Consider the following 24,211-nt stretch of genomic DNA (forward strand, 5'->3'; position numbering starts at 1 on the left):
CATGCACACTTTATTCAGGGACTAGTAAAAGATAGAATACAGACAATTGTGTGCAGCAGAGGAGAAGAAATAAGTCTTGGGGACGCAGTAGAAATAGCACAGCAGGAGGAAAGTGCACTGCTATCGATGAAAGAAAAGGGACAATTTCATAAAGGGGGCTCGTAGAGAGACGGAAATTAGAAATAACTGGGGAGAAAAATGCTATAATTGTGGGAAAAAGGGCCACATTGCTAGAGAATGTAGGAAACCAAAGACGATTAGTAAAGTATGATGGGTAAAGACACCCACTAAGGCAGAGGAAGCTGGGAGGTTCCAGAATTTTTGCTATAATTGTGATGAGTCAGGGTATACAGATGCTAAGTGTAGTAAAATTATAATTTGTGAGAAATGTCAGAGACGTGGCCATAAGACGACGGAATGACGAACCCCCAAGAGTTTTATATGTAATAAATATGGGCATACCTCATACCAATGTATGGAAAAAGTAGGAGGAACCTCAGGAAAGAAGAAAGTGGTTTCGGGAAACTAAGGAGGTGGGATATGGAACAGTCTCGTGTTACCACCATCAAATGGCCCAAAGTTAGGGTGATAGACTGCGAGGCAGAAAATGATGTTATGACGACTCATTGTGAAGAAATCGGTAGAGGATTGAAGTTTTTAATAGATACAGGAGCACATATTAGTCTAATTAAGAAGGAAGCTATGATCCCAGTGTTACCAGTTAATGGAGCACAAGTGCGCAGGTTAAAAGGGGTAACAAATGGTACAGTAAGTACGCTGGGTACTGTGATATTAACTTTGAGAATAGGCGAAACTGTGTTGGGGAAACACACATTTCACTTGTTAAGCAAGGGAACAGATGTCCCTTATAATGGTTTGGTTGGCAGAGATTTACTACAAAAGCAAAGAGCAGTCATTGATTACAGAAACAGAAAGTTAGAAATAAATGGATGGACAACCCCATTATTAGTAGTGCCCGAAGAGGAAGCAACAAGGGGACCAAGAGAAGTACAAAGCATGAGAGAGATAAATGAGCATCAGAAGGGTAAGGACCCTACAAATGAGAAATGTGGGAAGAAACGATGTTGTAGGCCACGCCACGAAAATTTAAAGGACCAGAGTGTCGTTGGTGAGAGTAACGGGCCGAGACAGCCATCAGGCGGGATGACGCACAGCCAGGAATGCGAAAGTCATGACAGAAGTGGAACAATTGGACCAAGGGAGGAGAAAGTTACGAGAATTTGTGTTAAGGGACACAAAGCTATTTCAGAAGGCAAGAGATTATTGTACCGAAGCAAGAGATAACACAGGATATTTATGTTCCAGAAGTGATAGTACGAAACGTACAAGAGAAGTCTATCATTAGTGTACTTGAATACAAGAGAGGAAGAATGTGATTTAAGTTCCATACAATTAGTGGCAGAAAAGATATGTAATGAAGCCACAATATGAAGAGTGCAAGATGCACCAGAACAGACAAAAAGTTATAGGGATCGCAGTTTACAGGTCTGAGAAGCTTTACGAATGGAGCATTTAAATGAAGAAGAAAAGCATGAGTTGCAGAAATTGTGTAGTGCATATTGCAATGTGTTTCATTTAAAGGGTGACAGGTTATCCTTTACAGAAACAGTGAAGCATACCCTTCCGATACTGCCTGAGCATAAAGGCAAAGTTATCAATGTTCGACCATATTCAATTCCAGAAGCACAGAAGCAGATATTGAGGGAATATATAGAGAATATGTTGGCTGATTATATTATTGTGGAAAGTCAGAGTCCCTGGAATGCACCAGTTTTTATGTTCCACAGAAGATTGATGCTAGTGGGCAAATGAAGTACAGGTTGGTGACGGAATACAGAAAGTTGAATGAGATTTCAGTAGGGGAAGCGTTCCCAATACCGAATATATCAGAAATACCGGACCAGTTAGGGAAGGCTAAGTATTTTTCCACGTTAGACTTAGCAAGTGGCTACCATCAGATATTAATGGACCCTCAGGAGAGAGAGAAAACAGCTTTCAGTGGCGATTATCAGCACTATGAGTACAAGAGAATGCCAATGGGATTAAAAGGGGCACCCAGTACATTTCAGAGATTAATGAATGTTGCACTAACGGGGTTACAAGGAACCAAGTGCTTGGTGTATTTAGATGATATAATTTGTTATGGGAGCTCATTGGTGGAACACAATAAAAAATTGAGGGAAATTTTCGATCGACTAAGGGAACGCAGGCTAAAGTTGCAGCCAGATAAGTGTGAATTTTTGCATAAAGAATTAGTATTTCTTGGACATAAAATCACAGACAGAGGGGTACAGCTGGACGAGAGGAACATAGAAAAGGTGAAGAAGTTCCCAGTACTGAAAACCAAAAAAGAGTTAAAACAATTCCTAGGATTAATAGCATACTATAGAAAATTTCTGAAGGCCTTCAGTAAGACTGCCGCACCCTTGCACAAATTGCTGAAGGGGAATGAAAATTATGAATGGGGAGGACAGCAGCAAGATGCGTTTGAACAGTTAAAAGAGAAGTTAATCAATCCCCCCATATTACAATATCCCGATTTTGAGAAACTTCGTTATTACCACAGGTGCTAGTGGCAATGCGATTGGAGCAGTTTTATCTCAGGGGAAGATTGGAAGCAATTTGCAAATAGCATATTCTTCAAGATCATTAAATAATGCAGAGAAGAATCACTGAGCAACTGAGCTAGAGTGTTTAGCATTAGTATGGGCAACAAAACAATTCAAACCATATGTATATGGGAGAAAATTTACAATTGTCACAGACCATAAGCCACTAACTTGGATTTTCAGTGTGAAAGACCCATCATCGCGTTTATTAAAATGGAGGCTAAAACTGGAAGAGTATTCATACGAAGTTATGTATATATAAACCAGGGCGACTGAACGCCAATGCAGATGCATTAAGCAGAATGTGACAAAGTGACGAAGAGGCACATGCAAAGGAAAGCCAAGAGCTAATAAGAATGATAACCGAGACTAATGAGTTAGAGGAAGAGGAGTCAGAGTTAAGTGAGGAACAGAAAGCCGTAATTTTGAAGGAGGTATGTGATGATCCACTAGGCGGACACCAAGGTATTCACTGAACTCTAGAACGTTTAAAGAAATACAGTTCATGGAAATGAATGAAAGGTGATGTCGAGCAATGCATTAGAACATGTGATAAATGTCAGCAAAATAAGTTTACGCAGAGTAAGATAAAGATGCCATTAGTTGTTACAGACATGGCAGAAACTGTGTTTGAGAAGTGTTATATGGACGTAGTTGGTTCTTTAGATGTAACAACAGGAGGTAATAGATATATTTTAACATTTCAGGATGATTTGAGTAAGTTCACGGTAGCTATTCCAGTGGAGAAGCAAGACACAGATACAATAGCCTAGAAATTCATTGAAGAAATTATATTACAATATGGAATTCCATCAGTATTGTTAACAGACCAAGGATCAAACTTTCTGAGTCAAGTGTTTAAGAGATTATGCAAAATATTGAGAATCAAAAAGATCCAGACCACTGCTTTTCACCCCCAGACGAATGGAGCGTTAGAAAGGAGGCATCGAACGCTAGTGGAATATTTAAGGCACTTTATAAACGAGGACCAGAGTAACTGGGATAAGTGGGTTCCTTACAGTGCATTTGTTTTAATACTACCCCTCATAGCAGCACCGGGTGTACCCCATTCGAATTACTGTTTGGGAGAATTGTGACTGAACCAGGAAACGTACAGAAAGAGACAGCCACAATAGGGTACAATTATGACGATTATGTAGACCAGTTCAAAACAAGAATGCAGGAAGCACACAGGGTAGCACGAGAGAAAATAAAAGAGGCAAAATTAACCAACAAGGCTTACTACAAAAAGACAGAGAATTCCCAAAACGTTAAAATAGGTGACAGAGTGCTGGTACACGACGAGACCGTAAGATGTGGGAGATCGAAGAAACTAGATTCCCAATTTAGAGGTCCCTACGAAGTAGTGGAAGTAGATTTGCCTAATTTAGTATTGAAAACACATAGAAAGCAACAATTAAAAGTACATGCTAACAAGCTGAAGCCATATTATTAGGCTATAAAATTTCGCATACAGGCCCCTCACGGTGCCCAGACCCATGACGTTTTGGATTTGGATTGTCATCTGCGTGGGGTGGTCATACTGTTTTCAAGCACCTGGAGAAGCGGAAAATGTCATGGAAATTCATCCAATAAAGGCGTCTCCAGGTCTGTACTACCACCATGAAGGAGAAGTGGAAATTACTTGTACATCGTGGAAACTGGTAACATATGTTAACCTTAAAACATTGGATGTGAAGTTCTATGCTGCTGCAAGGATGGGAACAATGGTGGTGCAACAATGTAGGGAAAAACTGGCGCGTTTAAACATTAGCAGAACTGAGTGTAACGTATTAAGTAATGGAGTCGAACAGAGTGTAGGAAGGTTACGAGAAATGAAATCACTTATACATCAATTAACTAGGCCCGGAAGGCAGCAGAAAAGAGGTATTTTTAACTTTGTAGGAGAAATCAGTAAAATACTGTTCGTCACTTTGGACGAGGTGAGTGCTGCATATTATAAAACACATATCAATCAGATGGAAGCAAGATCTGAGCAGTTATTGAAGTTATCAAAAGAGGAAGTGGCTGTAGTGAGAGCCATGCTGACTGGTCTAAATAGAACGGTAGAATCAATCAGTTCGAATGAGCTATTGCTCAAGAACAGAATGGCCAAGCTGGAACAATTTATCACATATTCATTGAAAACAACTGATCATGGTTTGAAACGGATGGCGGCATGCATAACGATCAATGAGCAGCTCCTACAGTTGCAAGGCTTGTTTAATGAGATAGGTGCGCAATATGAAAAATTAGCAAGTGCCATAGTTCATGCACAGAAGGGTATCCTTGCACCTCATATTGTGAAATTGTGAATCCAGTGCAGATTGTTCAGAATTTAAGATTAACTCAAGACAACTTAAGAGATATAAGATTTCCCATCCCTCTAGTAGAAGAATATGGGTATATACTTTTAAAAGTTATGGATCTTGATGTATTTGTAATCAAGGAAGTATTAGGTTATGTTATTAATACACCCCTAATTGAAAATAAGGAATTTAATCTATATAAGATGTTATCACTACCAGTAGAAGTAACGGCTGACACAGGACAGTTTACTTAAATACAGCCGGAAAAGGAATATTTACTGTTAGATAGCTCTAAAAAGTTATATCCTAAGGTATCCTATTAGCATTTAGAATGTAAAGAAATAGATAAGAATAGGAAAATATGTAAACAGATGTTAGGCCTAATATCAATGTATGACCAAGGGACTGTGAAGTGAAGTTCCTACAAGATTCACAGATCCCAACTAATTGTGTTAAGAAAATGATTTCCTTGAAACGAAGTTTATGGACTCGGTTGAGTACCAATGAATGGTTATATATAGTACCTAAGGAGGAAGACATGACGATTTTATGCAGTTCACATCCATCACAGGATGTAAAACTTCTTGGGAGAGGAACAATAAAATTCAAAAAGAATTGTAAAGGATATGGGACACACATATATATCCAATCAGACAAAGTGATTCAAAGCAATTATACTAGGAAAGATATTATACCTAACGTAGATATTAATTTAGATGGTTGTGAGGAAGTGAAAACGAAAATTAATGAGTCGGAAGTAAGATTTGATTTACCTTTGAAGCTCATCACTTCCAATCTAGATGATTTAAGAGTAGAAACAAAGATTCCAATACTTACCAAGCGGGAAAGCGCCGGTAGACAGGCGCAATAAATAAAACACACAAACACACACACAGAATTTCTAGCTTTCGCAACCGACGGTTGCTTCTTCAGGAAAGAGGGAAGGAGAGAGAGAAAGATGGAAGGATGTGGGTTTTAAGGGAGAGGGGTATGGAGTCATTCCAATCCCGGGAGCGGAAAGACTTACCTTAGGGGGAAGACAGGACAGGTGTACACTCGCACACACGCACATATCCATCCGCACATACACAGACAAATGTATGTGCGGATGGATATGTGCGTGTGTGCGAGTGTACACCTGTCCTTTCTTCCCCCTAAGGTAAGTCTTTCTGCTCCCGGGATTGGAATGACTCCTTACCCTCTCTCTTAAAACCCACATCCTTTCGTCTTTCCCTCTCCTTCCCTCTTTCCTGAAGAAGCCACCGTCGGTTGCGAAAGCTAGAAATTCTGTGTGTGTGTGTTTGTGTGTTTTATTTATTGTGCCTGTCTACCGGCGCTTTCCCGCTTGGTAAGTCTTGGAATCTTTGTTTTTAATATATTTTTCCCATGTGGAAGTTTCTTTCTATTTTGATTTAAGAGTAGCACGTAAAAGACTGGATGAAATTAGTAAATTCATAGACAAGGAAAAAATTGAATTAGAGAGAGAGAAAAGAGTCCAAACATATTCAAGTACTACGTATATCAGTATAACTTTAATTATCATAGTCATTGTATTTCTGTGTTGTGTGAAGTTAAACTGTTGTAAATATTTATGCAAGAAGTTGTTTGATGAGATGGCAGGAGGGAGCTGTTGTCACTCAATTTGTGTAAGAACAACTGTAGTTAGTGCAACTGAAACATCTAGACTACCTGTAAGATCAGGAGACAGAGACGATGAAATAGTAATTTATGAAAAGCATCCATGAGATGCGGACGACAGAGTATTTATAAAGAATAGACGATAGAACATAGCAAGTAGTCATTTTCTTTCAGGGTATTACAAGGATTTTTTTTTTTTCGTAACACTGTGATGTAAAGTTGTTTTCCCTTTCAGAAAAAAAAGAATTGTAATAATTGATGTATTAACGGCACTTTGAGTAGTGCAATTAATGACTTTTGGGGGGAGGTGTTAGGTGCCCAGAGGATTTAATTAACAAAATGACATAGCTATTTGTAATGTAAAGGTTCAGCCAGTATTTCTTATGCGGACAGAGTACCGCAGACACGGAATGGAAAGTGTCACACAGTACAAATTACTTGAGCTAGTAAACACGTTGAGGACATGAAAAGCATGTCTCTCGGACCTTGGAGGGTGAGAAGGAACTTTCCGCCCCAGGACTCTGCCGGACATATCGAAACCAATGTAGGTCCACAGCGATGAAAAGTCCAAGAAGACCGAAAAATAAGTTAGAGAAAGCGGATGCAAGGGCTGTGTCCAAGAAGGGTAGACCTTCAAAATGGGTATTTAAGGGCATCCACGAGCAGCAGGAGGCAGAGTCGTAGCAGAAGTTGAAGAGGGCACAAGCAGTGCCCAAGGCCCGGCAGCATTGAGAAGGTAGCAGCCGCTACTGATGATTCTATAGTAACTGCAACTATGAGAAGACGGTGATGCTCTGGTGGAGTCAACTAAAACTGTCAGTTAAGTAGAAGTTTTGCATTGGAATAGTTTTGAACAGGGACAGTTTGTCTCTGTCTCAAGTAGCCTCTACAGTTAGTTTCAGCAATAGGAGGAACAAGCCACTGGCTGGTTCTTGTCTCCTAGGACAAGAGTCCATTAAGGAAACAAAGAGTGAATTCAAAGGCGGTAGTTCTCGTGAGTAGTCGTTTCCGACATAGACTGAGGAGTGGAGATTCTGGCTGAATCTCTGTAGAAGCGTACAGAGTATGGGAGGGGTCTGACACCTCACGTGTCCTTTGTGATATTAGTTTAACAAATTACGTTAAAGGAGAAATCTCACCTTACTGTTTTTCAGTGCTGCCAATTCCCCCCTGTACCTGCTACCTATTGGAAGTATTGTCTAATGTATCGACACCTCCTACACACACTTAGACAGTCTACTCCATTTCACCTCGGTAATAAAGACTAGTTAAAGGGAATCACAGACCCATAATTGCCGTCAACATCCTGATTGCGCAATGCAGGCTCAACCAACTCTATATTGGTATCAGGGACTTGTGCCGGGACATGACAATGTCCTACCAACTGATCCCTTCTTCTAGTCAAGTTGTACCACAAGCTCCTCTTCTCCCCAATTCTATTCAATATGTCCTCATTAGTTATGTGATCTACCCATCTAATCTTCAGCATTCTTCAGTATTCTCTTCTTGTCTAAACTATTTATTGTCGACATTTCATATCCATACATGGCTACACTCCATACAAATACTTTCAGAAATGACTTCCTGACATTTAAATCTATACCCGATGTTAACAAATTTTTCTTCTTCAGAAACGCATTCCTTGCCATTGCCAGTCTGCATTTTATATCCTCTCTACTTTGACCATCATCAGTTATTTTGCTCCCCAAATAGCAAAACTCCTTTACTACTTTAAGTGTCTCATTTCCTAATCTAATTCCCTCAGCATCGCCCGACTTAATTCGATTACATTCCATTATCCTCGTTTTGCTTTTGTTGATGTTCATCTTATACCCTCCTTTCAAGACATTCCGTTCAACTGCTCTTCCAAGTCCTTTGCTGTCTCTGACAGAAGTACAATGTCATCAGCGAACCTTAAAGTTTTTATTTCTTCTCCATGGATTTTAATACCTACTCTGAAATTTTCTTTTGATTCCTTTATTGCTTGCTTAATATACAGAGTGAATAACATCAGGGATAGGCTACAACCCTGTCTCACTCCCTTCCCAACCACTGCTGTCCTTTCATACCCCTCGACTCTTATAACTGCCATCTGGTTTCTGTACAAATTGTAATTAGTCTTTTGCTCCCTGTATTTTACCCTTGCCACCTTCAGAACTTGAAAGAGAATATTCAAAAGCTTTCTCTAAGTCTAAAAATGCTAGAAATGTAGGTTTGCCTTTCCTTAATCTTTCTTCTAAGATAAGTCGTAGGGTCAGTATTGCCTCATGTGTTCTAACATTTCTACGGAATCCAAACTGATCTTCCCCGAGGTCGGCTTCTCTCCGTTTTTCCATTCGTCTGTAAAGAATTTGCGTTAGTATTTTGCAGCTGTGACTTATTAAACTGATAGTTTGGTAATTTTCACATCTGTCAACACCTGCTTTCTTTTGGATTGGAATCATTATATTCTTCTTGAAGTCTGAGGGTATTTCGTCTGTCTCATACGTCTTGCTCAGCAGATGGTAGAGTTTTGTCAGGACTGGCTCTCCCAAGGCTGACAGTAGTTCTAATGGAATGTTGTCTACTCCGGGGGCCTTGTTTCAACTCAGGTCTTCCAGTGCTCTGTCAAACTCTTCACACAGTATCATATCTCCCATTTCATCTTCATCTGCATTCTCACCCATTTCCATAATATTGTCCTCAAGTACACTGTCCTGGTATAGACCCTCTATATACTCCTTCCACCTTTCTGCTTTCCCTTCTTTGCTTAGAACTGCGTTCCCATCAGAACTCTTGATATTCATGCAAGTGGTCTCTTTAATTTTCCTGTAGGCAGTATCTATCTTACCCCTAGTGAGATAAGCTTCTACAACCTTACATTTGTCCTGTAGCCATCCCTGCTTAGCCATTTTGCACTTCCTGTTGATATCATTTGTGAGACATTTGTATTCCTTTTTGCCTGCTTCATTTACTGCATTTTTATATTTTCTCCTTTCATCAATTAAATTCAATATTTCTTCTGTTACCCAAGGGTTTCTACTAGCCCTCGTCTTTTTACCTACTAGATCCTCTGCTGCCTTCATTATCTCATCTGTCAAAGCTACCCATTCTTCTTCTACTGTATTTCTTTCCCTCTTTCCTGTCAATTGCTCCCTTATGCTCTCCCTGAAACTCTGTACAACCTCTGGTTCTTTCAGTTTATCCAGGTCTCATCTCCTTAAATTCCCACCTTTTTGCAGTTTCTTCAGTTCTAATCTACAGTTCATAATTAATTGATTGTGGTCAGAGTCCACATTTGCCCCTAGAAATGTCTTACAATTTAAAACCAGGCTCCTAAATCTCTGTCTTACCATTATATAATCTATCTGATACCTTTTAGTATCTCCAGCGTTCTTCCATGTATACAACCATGTTTCATGATTCTTGAACCAAGTGTTAGCTATGATTAAGTTATGCTCTGCACAAAATTGTACCAGGCGGCTTCCTCTTTCATTTCTTAGCCCCAATCCATATTCACCTACTATGTTTCCTTCTCTCCCTTTTCCTACTCTCGAATTCCAGTCACCCATGAGTATTAAATTTTCATCTCCCTTCACTATCTGAATGATTTCTTTTATCTCCTCATACATTTAATCAATTTCTTCATCATCTGCATAGCTAGTTCGCATATAAACTTGTACTACTGTAGTAGGGGTGGGCTTCGTGTCTATCTTGGTCACAATAATGCGTTCACTATGCTCTTTGTAGTAGCTTACCCGTACTCCTATTTTCTTATTCATTATTAAACCTAGTCCAGCATTACCCCTTTTTTATTTTGTATTTATAACCCTGTATTCACCTGACCAAAAGTCTTGTTCCTCCTGCTACCGAACTTCACTAATTCTCACTATATCTATCCATTTCTCTTTTTAAATTTTCTAACTTACCTGCCCAATTAAGGGATCTGACATTCCATGCTCCGATTCATAGAATGCCAGTTTTTTTCCTCCTGATAACGACATCCTCTTGAGTAGTCCCCTCCCAGAGATCCGAATGGGGGACTATTTTACCTCTGGAATATTTTACCCAAGAGGACGCCACCATCATTTAATCATACAGTAAAGCTGCATGCCCTTGGGAAAAATTAATGCTGTACTTTCAGCCGTTCGCAGTACCAGAACAGCAAGTCCATTTTGGTTAGTGTTACAAGGCCAGATTAGTCGATCATCCAGACTGCCCCTGCAACTGCTGAAAAGGCTGCTGCCCCTCTTCAGGAACCACACTTTTGTCTTGCCTCTCAACAGATACCCCTCTATTGTGGTTGCATCTGCAGTACGGCTATCTGTATCATTGAGGCACGCAAGCCTCCCCACCAACGGCAAGGTCCATGGTTCATGGGGGGAGGTGAGGGGGGGGGGGGGGGGGGGCTAGACATAATGTCCATATATGTCAACACAGATATGGTGCCTCTGTATGCTGCTCCATTACACACAGTCACAGATTCCTGGTCCTCCAGCATCTCCCAAAGTCTTAACTGCACCAGTACATCTTGCTAGGATGCCACAGAAGTCTTGTAAATCATGGATATCATGTGACCTCACAGGTAGTAGTCTAATGGGTTCAAGTCAGGAAAACAAGCAGGCCAAGCAGTTGGACCACCATAACCTATCCACTGTTGCCAAAATCATTGCTCCAGATCTTGGACCTCATGTGAAAAATGAGGTGGTGCATCAGTCTGCTGGAACCACATGTTTTGACATGCATGCAGTATGCTATCAAGGAATTGCAACTGCACAGTACCCTTGAGATGTGGTTGAACAAGGATATCCAGGAACTCTGCCCAAATATTCAGTCCATATTGTTTCCTATACCCATGGGGGCACACAGCATATGGATTTCATCAGCCCACACATGCCTGTGGGAATTGAGAGCATCTTCCCTTGTAACTTGGCTTTGTCCGTTAAAAGGATCCACTGTGGGAATCAGGCTGATCCACACAACAGTGCAAGAACAACCTGCAGAAGTGGTCTCGTGATACAAAATCCTGTGGCTGCATTGCCTGTATATTCTGGTTGTGGTACAGGTACTTATGTAGAACGTGCCAACAGATTGGTGATACATTCAGTCTACATGCTAAGTTTGTGGTACCCATCACAGAACCACTGACCTAGGCTAATTCTTGCAAAACTGCAAAGAGGCACTGATAAACAGCTACAGCTGCCCTTTTCCAGGGCATGATGGCACCTATGTCTGATGTTAAACAGAAAATGTAGTAGAGTTAGCTCCCATTTGAGTCATAATATACTGTGGATCCCTTGTACGTAAAATTGTCTTCAGTGATTGCAGGGAAGCATAGGTCACACCTATATCCAAGAAGGGTAGCAGATGTGATCTGCAAAACTACCATCCTCTTGTTGACACCTAGCTTCTATATAATTGTAGAACATATTCTTATCTCAAACGTAATGAAGTGTCTCAAACAGAATGGTCTCCCCCATCCCACATGCCAACCAGCATGGATTATGAACACATCAATTATATGAAAGTCTACTTGTGCTTTTTTCACAAGACATCCAGAAAACCATGGATCAGGCCATCAGGTGGAGGCAGTTTTCCTTGTTTTCCGAAAGCATTTGACTTGGTGCCACACCAATGATTATTAACAAAAATGGGGTTATACGGGGTATTAAACAAAATTTATGACTGGACTGAGGACATCCCGGTAGGGAGGATGGAGCATGTTATCTTGGATGGCAAGTCATTAACATAGTAGGTGTAACTCCAGACATGCCCCAGGGAAGGATGTTTGGGTACTTGTTGTCCATGTTGTATATTACCTGCCAGACAATAACTTTAACCTTTTTGCAGATGACTACAACTTTTTTAAAAAGATAATAAATGTAAAACTGTGCACTTCATAAAATGCAGAAAAGATGTGTCCCATAACTACAACATCAGTTATTCACAATTCGAATCAGCTGATGCATGCAAATATCTGGGTGTAACAGTTTGTTGGTATATGAAATGGGATGATCACATAGGGTCATTTATAGGTGAGGCAAGTGGCAGACTTCATTTCATTGGCAGGATACTGAGAAAATGCAGTCAGTCTTCAAATGAGACTGCTTACAAATCATTTGTGTGCCCAGTTACAGAACATTGCTGAAGTGTTTGGAACCCATGCTAAATAGTTACAAACAGGCAATATTGAACAAATACACTGAGGTAACAAAAGTCAGGAATACCTCATAATACCATATCGGACCTCCTTTTGCATAGCATAATGTAGAAACTTGATGTGGCATCGATTCAACAAGTCATTGGAAGTCCCATGCATAAATACTGGGCTGTGCTGCATCTGCAACGGTCCATTGCGAAATTGTTGTTGCTGCAGGATTTTCTGCATGAAGTGACTTCTCGAATGTGTCTCATAAATGTTAGGCTGGATTCATGTTAGGGTAATAGGCGGCCAAATCATTTGCTTGAATTGTCTAGAATAATGAACAAATGTGGGCCAGTGACATGGCACATTGTCATCCATATAAATTCCATCAGTTTTTGGGAACACAGAGTACATGAATGGTACCCAGTACATTCCACGTAAACACATCCTACATGATAATAGAGCCACCACCAGTCTGCACTGTGCCTTGTTGACAGGTTGGGTCCATGGCTTCATGGGGATCTGCACTACATTCGAATCCTACCATCAGCTCTTACCAACTGAAATCAGGACTCATATGACCAGGTCACAGTTTTCCAATTGTCTAGGGTCCACTCAATATGGTTGTGAGCCCAGGAGAGGTGCTGCAGATGATGTTGTGCTGTCAGCAAAGGCATTTGTGTCAGTTGTCTGCTGATGTAGCCCATTAACACCAAATTTTGCTGCACTGTCCTAATGGATACATTTGTTTTATGTCTCACGTTGATTTATGTGGTTATTTCAAGCAGTGTTGCTTGTCTGTTAGCACTGATAACTTTATCCAAACACCCTTGTCCTAGGTTGTTAAATGAAGGGCATCGACCACTGCGTTGTCCGTGGTGAGAGGTAACACCTGCAATTTGGTATTCTTGGCTTAATCTCGATACTGTGGATCTCAGAATATTGAATACCCTAATGATTCATGAAATGGAATGTCCCATGCATGTAGCTCGAACCGCTATTCTGCTTTCAAAGTCTGTTAATTCCCATCATGCAACCAAAATCATGTTTGGTGTCTTTTCACTTGAAATCATGACAGATGCCTTTTCACATTAATCATATGAGTACAAATGACAGTTCCACTAATGCACTGCCCTTTTATACCTTGTGTGCATGATACTGCTGGCATATGTATATGTTCAGATTGCTATCCCATAACTTTTTGTCGCATCAGTGTAAAATGGAGTGCAGCACCAATGGACTCAGTTTAGTTTTTACAGAAATGTTGTAAAACCTGAGTTGGCAGACACTTGAAGATAGATGTCAACTATCCCACTATAGCTAACTTAAAAACTTTCAAAAATCAGCAGTTAGTGAAGAATCTAGAGATATTCATCATCCAACATATCACCCCGCACGGAGACTTTGATGCCACAATTAGACTGGTACACAGGGGCATTTACGCCATCTCTCTTCCCTTACTCCATATACAATTGAAATGGGAAGAAACACTAAAATGTGACACAATGTGAAGAATTGTCTGCCATGCATTTCACACTTGTTTGTGAAGAGTGAACTCAGACATAGAATAATTAGTCATAACAGTTTTGGTAAAATAAATAGTTGTGATTAATAAATGTGAGTAATGTCACTTAAAAAAATCATCATTCTTCTAGCACAAACTGATGAGCCAGAACATTATGACTGTGTGTTGCTTCACCATTGGAATGCAAGACAGCAGCGATTCTGCGTGGCACAGTTTTGGCAGTTTCTTAGTAAGTTTATGGTCTGGAGGAATGCGGCAGCAGATGTCTATGCACAGGTCATGCAATTCCTACAAATTATAGGCCCAGTGGTTTGTGGAGATGTGTTCCATCAGGCTCAGGTCAGGTGAATTTGATGGTCAAGAAATCAATGTAGTTTTACTCTCATGCTCCTCGAACCACTGTAGCATAATTCCAGCCTTATGACATAGATATTTATCTTACTGGGCAATGCCATCAATGTCAGGGAACATATCAAGCATGCAGAAAACTAAGATGGTTCAATTCACATGAAAAATCATTCCCCGTAGGAGGAAATAATTGGATTCTCTGTGAGGAGTGGATGGGTGTAGTGAGTCGTGTAGTGATAGTGACACACCAGGTAGCAATGTAGCTTTGACAGTAGAATCTTATGATCTACCATGTCAAAAGCTTTTGATAGGTCAACAAATACTCTTGTTGATTTCTATTTCTTGTATGTCAGACTTAGTATATAGTTTCTAATGCACTTGAAAGTGACTGTTTTTGTTAACTTATTATTTCTGAATCCATTGTACAGGATTTTTTCAATTGAAAAATTCTAGAATTTTGCCATACATAATCTTCCGAAGATCCACAAACCCAAGTACCCCTGGCTGTCCCGTAGTTGGAGTCTCTAAAGCACTCACCGAACATATAACTGTATGAGTTGATCAACACCTGCAACTTACTGTACAAAGACTTCTCTTCTACATCAAAGATGCCAACCATCTCCTAGATTGTCAGAACTCTGTGCCTGTTGCACTCTCATCAAACACCTTGCTTGTCATCATTGATGCCATCACCTCCTATACAACCTCCTCCATGTACATGGTCCGTCTGCTGTTGAACATTACCAACATAAGTGACCACCTGATTCCATATCTCTCACCTTAATCAACTTTATACTTACCAACAACTACTTTACCTTTGATGGGCAGACATACAAACATATCATGGACACTGCTATGGGAACCAGGGCTGGCTCCTTCCTATACTAACTTTTTCAGGGGTCATTTGAAGGGGACTTTCCTGGGATCCATAAGCCTTCAGCCCCTGGTTTGGTTAAATACATTGATGAGATCTTTGCATATGGGCTGATGGTAAGGCTGAAGTGTTAAAATTCTCTGAATTAAATTTTACATGGTCCCACTCTGAACCCCATGCCACTTTCCTTGATGTTGACTGCATCCTCACCAAGGGTCAGCTATAATTTCTGTTCACATTAAACCTACTAACAAACCACAGTACTTATATGGGGGTGGTATGAAAAGTTCTCAGAATGGAATAGAAACAGTACTTACTTACACCACTAAACTTTTTTTTATTTTTCAATGTTCTCTCCTTGTAGATTAATGAACTTGGTCCAACGATGTTCCAGTGCCTTGATCCCACCTCAAAGATGAGTTTCCTTGAGCCCTGCAAAATAGTTGTCAACTCTGGCTATCAATTCTTCATTCAAAGTGAATCTTGTTCACCAAGAAAAATTTCCAGTTTTGGGAAGACTTGGAAGTCTGAAGGAACCACATCAGGTGAATAAGGGGAGTGTGGCAACAATTCATACCTTACTTCATGTAATTTTGCCGTGGCGACGGCACATGTGTGCGGGTGCGCATTGTCTTGATGGAAGATGACTTTCTCCCTTGCTAAACTTGGCCTTTTTTGTGTATCTTTTGTTTCAATTTGTACAGGAGGTTAGCACAGTATTCTCCAGTAATTTTTTTGCCCAGTAGGGAGACAATCTACAAACAGAATCCCCTTTGCATCTCAGAACACTGATGCCATAACCTTACCCACTGATGGAATTGTCTGTGCTTTCTTTTGTGGCAGAGAATTGGTATGTTTCCACTGCTTTTACTGTTGTTTTTTCTGTGGGGTGTAGTAGTGCACCCAAGTTTAATCTGTGGTCACAAACTAGCACAAAAAATCTTGTTCGTTTCTCCTAAAATGGGCCAAACCTTGTTCCATATGTCCATTTTCATGCATTTTTGATCCAGCATCAAGAGTTGTGGCACCCATCTTGCAGATAATTTTTTCATTTCTAATTCTTCTGTTAAAATGTGATATACCCACCAAATTTAAATTCATTTGTCCACTTGGGAACAGTTGAATATGAAGGAGCCGAGTCCCCCAATGTATTCTGGAGATTGGCATGAATGTCCTTTTCTTTCATACCTTTCTTTGCAAAGTACTTATTCACTGCTCGAATCTTGATTTTGTCCATCTTCGCAAATCACTATGTGGGAACAACAACAGAGCCATGTCAGTGCCACATCGCATCTCCAAGAGCACTGACATGGCAATGTTTACAGGCAATGGTCCAATGAATGTCATGTGAACAACTTGTTGTGCTAGTGCTGACCTCTTGTGGTGATTCTGAGAACTTTTTAAACCATCCTCGTATTTTGACAGCTGCCATTCTTTTCATGTCAAGCATTCCCTCCCACACAGCATTGGCAGCGAGGCAGACATATCTGTTCAGTGCAGCCTCCTTATAGCAGTACACCATCATTCTCACTTGAGTCTTCCCTTGACATAATTACCCCACCAACCAAAAGTGCATCACATTCAATACTGATACAGCTGATACCTTCAAAAAACAAGGGGTACACCTCTTGTCACTCAGTGTTATCCTGGTCTTGAAGGTATTAATCAGCTACTTTGATGAGCTGTGAATTCCTAAAATCATGTCCTGGATTAGGTCCATTCTTCCCAACATTTTGCCCAGCACATGTAGCATACCTTTTTGTCACCCTCACCCCCCTCCCTCCCCTCCCCCACCAGAACCCTAAATCTCTGCAATATCCTGGTCAGACCATATGCTCCTTTGTACCCATTTCCCTATCCTATGCCTCCTACCCATGTGACCATCCCCACTGTAAGACATATCTATGCACTCTCCTATCACTACCAAAACGGACTCTGTAACTGGCAAAATATACACTGTCAAAGAGAGAGCCAAGTATCATTTACCAGCTTTCATGTAAACATAGTTTGGCGGGACTACCACTAAGTTATTGGTTGGAACAAATGGACATATACACAGGGTGTACACTGGTTACACACAATGTACTGCTTCAGAGCATGCTCTGCAACTTGACAGTCATGACCACAGTGCTGTTTCACCACACATACCTTCTGGATTCTTCCCTCAGAAACTAGCTTCACAGAACTCTGAAGGTTGTACTTGGCATTACAACATGTCCTTGGTTCTCACCATCTGCCTGGCCTTAATTTATGTTAACACTTTTGGTCTCTGTATTCCTTCTCAGTAAACTATTCCTTTCTTTTCTCAATTTCAGTTTTATGAATCTTTATTTTCAGACTGCCCCCCACCACCAATCTATAGCACATACAATGCACTTAGTTTTCTGCTCTTATTAACTCATGCATGATGTTTTGTCAGTAAGCTCTGTCTTGCTTATCACCCTGTCTTCCATCTCTAAGCTCTCAGGTTTTCAAATCTCACCAAGTGCAGTCCCCAACAGACATAAATGGGTATTTTGATTAGATTTAGAGCACTCTTCCTCAAGATTATTGCAGGAACAATGTCAATGCCTATGTAGTTGGAGCTTTCTAGTCCTTTTTTCGCATTTTATACATCATCATCTATGACAGTGCTGATGTACATTGACGTACTATATGTGCTTATTTTATATTTTTTGGCTTGAGTATTCTTATTTATATTTGATTTTGTCACATTTTTCTGCAATATCTATGGAAAAGTTGGTAAATATGTTGGCTGCTTCAAAGGGGTTTGTAATTTTTAATTTTCTTGTGGTAAGTTGATTGAAATGCCATATTGCTTGGTTTGGAAATACAAGAACTAACTCTGTGGCTTGGCACAATAACATGGTAACTGAGAATTTTTTATAAAATGTAAATTATTTTCATCATAGGCTGCCACATGACAGCATTATATCTGTAGAGGGTACACTAATTACAAGGATATTTACTCCAGTGATGTGATTGCACAATGACACCATAACTTTATTAGAGTACAGAAATGAGTACCAAAATGACTCAAGCGTAGCATCACATTATGTGATATTTACTGTGATTAGATGAAGATTCAAGAAAATATTCATCAATATTTAGATACAATTGAGCAATGTACATTTGCTCTAACATGCATTCATAGTTTTACTTTCAGAGTGAAAACCTTGGTGTTAATTAGCAGCTTCCTGGTGCAAGTGAAGCTTCACTTTCAGAAAATTATATATGTGATTTTGGACATTGAGGTTAGATCTTACTGATTATTCTTGAGCCATCCTAAACTTGAAGAGTCATAGATTGGTTAAATGATAATATTTTGGTGCTGGTTCTTCAGAATAATTAGAATTATATTTCATATTCACGATGGCGCAAATGCGCTGTGTATTCTATGGACACCCTCCTTCTGAAGATGGCATCAAATCAGAAAGAAACATCTGAAAATCCCAAGGACTGAAAGTTATGAAGTTATGAAAAGCAGATAAGATTGTGCAGCCATCATTAAGGAAAGGCCCAGGTTGTTGTGTTGTTGTGGTCTTCAGTTCTGAGACTGGTTTGATGCAGCTCTCCATGCTAATCTATCCTGTGCAAGCTCCTTCATCTCCCAGTACCTAATGCAAGGATGTAGATCCTTCTGAATCTGCTTAGTGTATTCATCTCTTGGTCTCCGTCTACGATTTTTACCCTCCACGCTGCCCTCCAATGATAAATTTGTGATCCCTTGATGCCTCAGGACATGTCTTACCAACCGATCCCTTCTTCTAGTCAAGTTGTGCCACAAACTTCTCTTCTCCCCAATCCTATTCAATACCTCCTCATTAGTTATGTGATCTACCCACCTACTCTTCAACATTCTTCTGTAGCACCACATTTTGAAAGCTTCTATTCTCTTCTTGTCCAAACTATTTATTGTCCATGTTTCACTTCCATACATGGCTACACTCCATACAAATACTTTCAGAAACGACTTCCTGACACTTAAATCTATACTCGATGTTAATAAATTTCTCTTCTTCAGAAACGCTTTCCTTGCCATTGCCAGTCTACATTTTATATTCTGTCTACTTCAACCATCATCAGTTATTTTGCTCCCCAAATAGCAAAACTCCTTTAAGTGTCTCATTTCCTAATCTAATTCCCTCAGCATCACCCGACTTAATTCAACTACATTCCATTATCCTTGTTTTGACCCAGGTATAACATTGAAAATAGTGGATTGGGGTCTAGTGAAGATCTAAGGGAGAAATACAGAATTTAATGTCATAATTTAGAGGAATACACCATACAGTGCATGTTGCCAGACAAACTCAACTCTTCCAGCGTAACAAAATGACCAACTTAGAAGGCTTCATCCAGTCAACAAAAAACTGCTTTAACACATCCATTTTCCATTAAAATGGACCAACATTGCCTTTTGTAAGCAATGCTTAATCAGTTTCTTGTAATTATTTTGAGTCGACTGGAATATCTTTGCAAACTTGTAAATGATATTGATGACCACCTCAAGATGATCATGTAAAGTATCTCAGCAGACTTGACAAAATACCAGGAGGAAAGAAAAGAAAGGAAAGTGAAATCACTCATTTCCAAGATAAGATCACATTACACAAGAGGCCAAAATTGTAACAGATAAATCTTTCTCCATTATTCTAAATTAACAAAAATATATGTTCCCTGTACATAGAAAAGATTAGAAACAAAAACTGATATCAGACAGATTTAATTAGGTAGCAGTTAGTTAGTTATATGTTCTGTTGTTCAATCTCATGATAACCATTATGATGTGGAATGTGCAAAATGCATTAGAAATGCACACATGAATGAAGTTCTTTTTCTTTTCTTTTCTTTTCTTTTTTTAAAAATAGATTAAAATTTTTATTACGTACCCAATTACCTTAGAAGGCACAAAATACATATATTATACCTGTAGATTTATTTATTCCTGTTAAATAACTCATCTATGGTCTAGAAGGAGTCGGAGATATGATTTCAATTTACTTTTAAAACTGTTACTGCTGTCTGCCAGACATGTTACTTCATATGGTAATTTAAAGTGTTAAAGCTACATACTGTACTTCCTTTGACTACACTAATGACAAGCCAACCTCTTACATGTGGGCAGGTATAGTGCACTCAGCAGACATGTAAGCCTTGCCATTAACAGTGGCAACACAAGCTGTTGGCAGCAGGTCCTTCTTTTTACACAATTCTCATTGTGAAGTAGCATGTTTCTGAGCATTATGGTGCTCTGAATTTGTCAGATGTAGTTGCGAACTAGTGCCTTTGCATTAGCATTGTTTTAGTAACAGTATAATTTGTTGTAATGTGAGGTCTTACCACAAAATAAGTCCTCTGAGAACACACTTGCTGGTTTCAAACGTATGAAGGGTTGGAAATGTAATTTTAATTCACTGCCACAGCTGAAAATTTGTGTGCTTCATGCACCAGTATTTTGAACTGGAGTGCAATAATGGAGGTCTGATTTTAGGTGCTTCATTGTGGACAGAGCAGCCAGTGCATTCTTAGTGTTACAGTCCTGAGAAATGGAAAGTCAAAGGATAAGAAGGAAGATGAGAATGATGTAGCTTCACTAGGTCATAACATAGGTAACTAATATGGATGCATTCCATCAGAATAGAATGTGCTGGTGCATATGGCTATCATTAATGCCCGGAGTACCCTTTGGTAAACAAACTTACTTTAAGCCTCAGAGAAGAGGTGTTATTTGATTTGATTTGATTTGATTTGATTTGATTTATTATTGGTCCTGTAGATCATACAATTGGTACAGCCAGGCACATAATTATATAGGAGAAGTCAATTTGAAAAATTACGTTAAGATGGTATATGACGAGAGATGACAGTAGTGGCACATAACTCACATAGCAGAATACATATAGAATATATAGACAAAATATAAAAAAGGTGGTGTGTGATGAGAGATGATGATGGTGCATACTGCACATAGCAGAATACATATAAGAGATACAGACAGAATATGAGTAACAAACAATAATTAAATTTTCTTACTAAGTAGAAATATCTACAAGTGAATATACAGCTTATTACAAGTAATTAAAATATTGTGGTACATAGTTCACATAGTATAATAGAGTTATTTAATAGCAGTAAGTCATTTCTTTGAAACCGTCTGTAAGGGCTTGGTTTCCAACACAAAAAGTATATCTCACAGAAGTTTATTGTTGAGAGAGGTGAAATAGTGACTTGGAAATGACAGTATGTGCATACAATTAGATGTATTTCATTCAAATGCAGTGTGTGGCTAGACAAGATGTGGGTTAATGTATGTCACATATTGATAAAAGGTTGGACAGACTGTGCAACCTAAGGAACACCAGAGATACTGATAGGAAAGGGTGTCAGATCAATCATCCATACATTCATTTGCACAGCATGTTCCACAAAAATACCATCATGAAAGAGAGTACTCAGGGACGTTGAGTGAATCAAGTTATACATTAAGACGTGGAAGCTACTAGTGTAAATTGTACTAACAACAAATTATGGATGGTACTGACCTACTAAAACTGATGTTTATGGCAATTATTTCTAGAGTGGTTTATATATGTATGTTAGGAGACAACAGTTGCTTTAAAAAAAAAAAAAAGAAAGAAAGAAAGAAAGAAAGAAAAGAAAAGAAACTGTTTCTCTTCCTCATATACAGCTCAGCTGCTGTTTTCAGCTAATAATTTCAACAAAGCATTTACATATTTTACACAGACATTTACTAGATATCTATATACTGGCAAAGTCTATCTAAGACAAATATTAGAGCTATGTGGCATTTACATTTGTATTCTCATTGCATAAGTACTGATGAATGAAGAATTCTGTTACTTTGATTTGAAATATTTGGAGAGTTAATATTTTCTGTCTTGTGTCCATCAGCAACCTGTTATTGGCTTTTGCACCCGAATATTAAATTCCATTCTGAATGCTAGAGAGGGATGCATAATATACAGGGGTTGAGGAAAAATAAGGAAATACCAAAAAGACAACAGATTACCATGCCTAATACAATGTAGGAAACCGGTTGGCATTTAAAACAGCTTCCAGTCATCCATTAATGGATTAATACAACTCCTATATTGTTTTCAAGGAAATCTTATACCATCCTTTCTGCAAAATAGTGGCTAGTTCAGGTAGGAAAAGAAATCCCCTGCTGTACAACTACAGTGTTGATTGCAAGTTTCTGGACAACAGTATCAACTGTCAAATAACTAGGAGTAACTATCCACAGTGAGCTTAAGTGGAACGACTGCAGAGAACAAATAATAAGAAAAGCAGATGCCAGACTGAGATTCATAGGAAGAATCCTAAGGAAATGTAACTCATCCATGAAGGAGGTTCTCGAGTAGTGTTCATCAGTCTGGGATCCTTACCCGGTAAGACTGATAGAAAAGAGGGAGAAGATCCAGTGATGAGCAGTACATTTCCATCGCCAGATGCTACAAGAGAGGCATTGTGAATCACCAAGAAGTGACAAATAGAATTTTGAGAGAGTACTTGTGAAGAGTCTGACTACAGATTACTTTTTCCCATGTACATCTCATGAAATGACCATGATGAAAAAACTATAAATTAGAGCTAATACAGAGGCTTATTGACAATCATTCTTCCCACATGCCATTCATAAGTGGAACAGGAAAGGAGAGATCAGTTAGTGGTACCGAAAGTTACCTCCACCACAAGCTGTTAGGCAGCTTGCAAAGTATTGATGTAGATGTAACAGTGAAAGAGATGAGATAGTGATCATGCAGACTTCTCCCCAAAGGCTCAGTAACAATGAGATCTGGTAGCCAGGGGAGATGTGAAAATTTTCTTGCATGTTTGCAAAACCAGTCCTGGAGGTTGAGAGCTATGTGAACAGGGTCTTGTCATCTTGGGACACATCACCATTGGGGAACAAACATTGTATCATGGGATGGATCTTGTCAGTCAAAATGGTCACAGAATCCTTGGCATTTATGTGACCTTGCAGAGTAACAAAAGTACCCATGTAAAATCATAATAAAGCTGCCCATAACATCACCAAACACAAGCCATATTTCACTCTTAGTACATAAACTTGGCCATAAATTGAAATGTGTGAAACAAGACTCAACCAACAAATTAACTTTCTTCCATTGCTCCATAGTCCAGATTTTATGGCATCAGCAGCTTGTTTTCCTGTTATGGGCATTTTCAGCACTGATGAGACACTATGGGATTCCAGATTGTCCTGCAGTTCCCTGCTTATGAAGCTCTGTTTGTGTTGTTTTGGTGTTGATGTGATTAGCGAGTCCTACATTCAGTTTTGCATGGACTTTTGCAGCTTTTGTTCCATTACTTTTTGTCATCATCCTCTTCAATGACCATCTAGCACAATCACTCGACATATTATCACTTAGTGGGTGATGTTTTTCCACTTCCCTGTATGCAGTAAGAATCTTTGATGTGGTACTGCATGGACTTTTGCAGCTTTTGTTCCATTACTTTTTGTCATAATCCTCTTCAATGACCATCTAGCACAATCACTCAACATATTATCACTTAGTGGACGATGTTTTTCCACTTCCCTGTACGCAGTAAGAATCTTTGATGTGGTGTCTCTTGTAACACCATAACACTTAACCTACCTTGGTTACAGAAGTATCCACCATATGACCACCAACAATTTATCATCATTCAAATTCACTTAGCTTAAATGTAATGCACCCACAGCTACACAGAATACTGTTCTCACCATGACTGACA

The 24,211-nt window shown here is 39.3% G+C and overlaps 1 protein-coding gene across 3 annotated transcripts in view; it reads left to right on the forward strand.

The window, feature by feature from the left end:
* LOC126284690 (zinc finger C2HC domain-containing protein T03G11.3-like) overlaps window positions 1-24,211 on the forward strand; it is a 102,180-nt gene that overhangs the window by 33,939 nt on the left and 44,030 nt on the right. Inside the window, exon 1 of one of the 3 annotated variants that reach the window (XM_049983813.1) lies at window positions 14,525-14,565. The exons of the other annotated variants lie outside the window; for them this stretch is intronic. The gene's annotated coding sequence lies outside the window, so the exon portion shown is untranslated. Of the gene's footprint in view, window positions 1-14,524; window positions 14,566-24,211 lie in introns of those variants that run through there. 3 annotated transcript variants of the gene reach the window in all.

The sequence above is a fragment of the Schistocerca gregaria genome, chromosome 8 (genome assembly GCF_023897955.1).
Source record: "Schistocerca gregaria isolate iqSchGreg1 chromosome 8, iqSchGreg1.2, whole genome shotgun sequence".
Taxonomy (NCBI): Eukaryota; Metazoa; Arthropoda; class Insecta; order Orthoptera; family Acrididae; genus Schistocerca; species Schistocerca gregaria.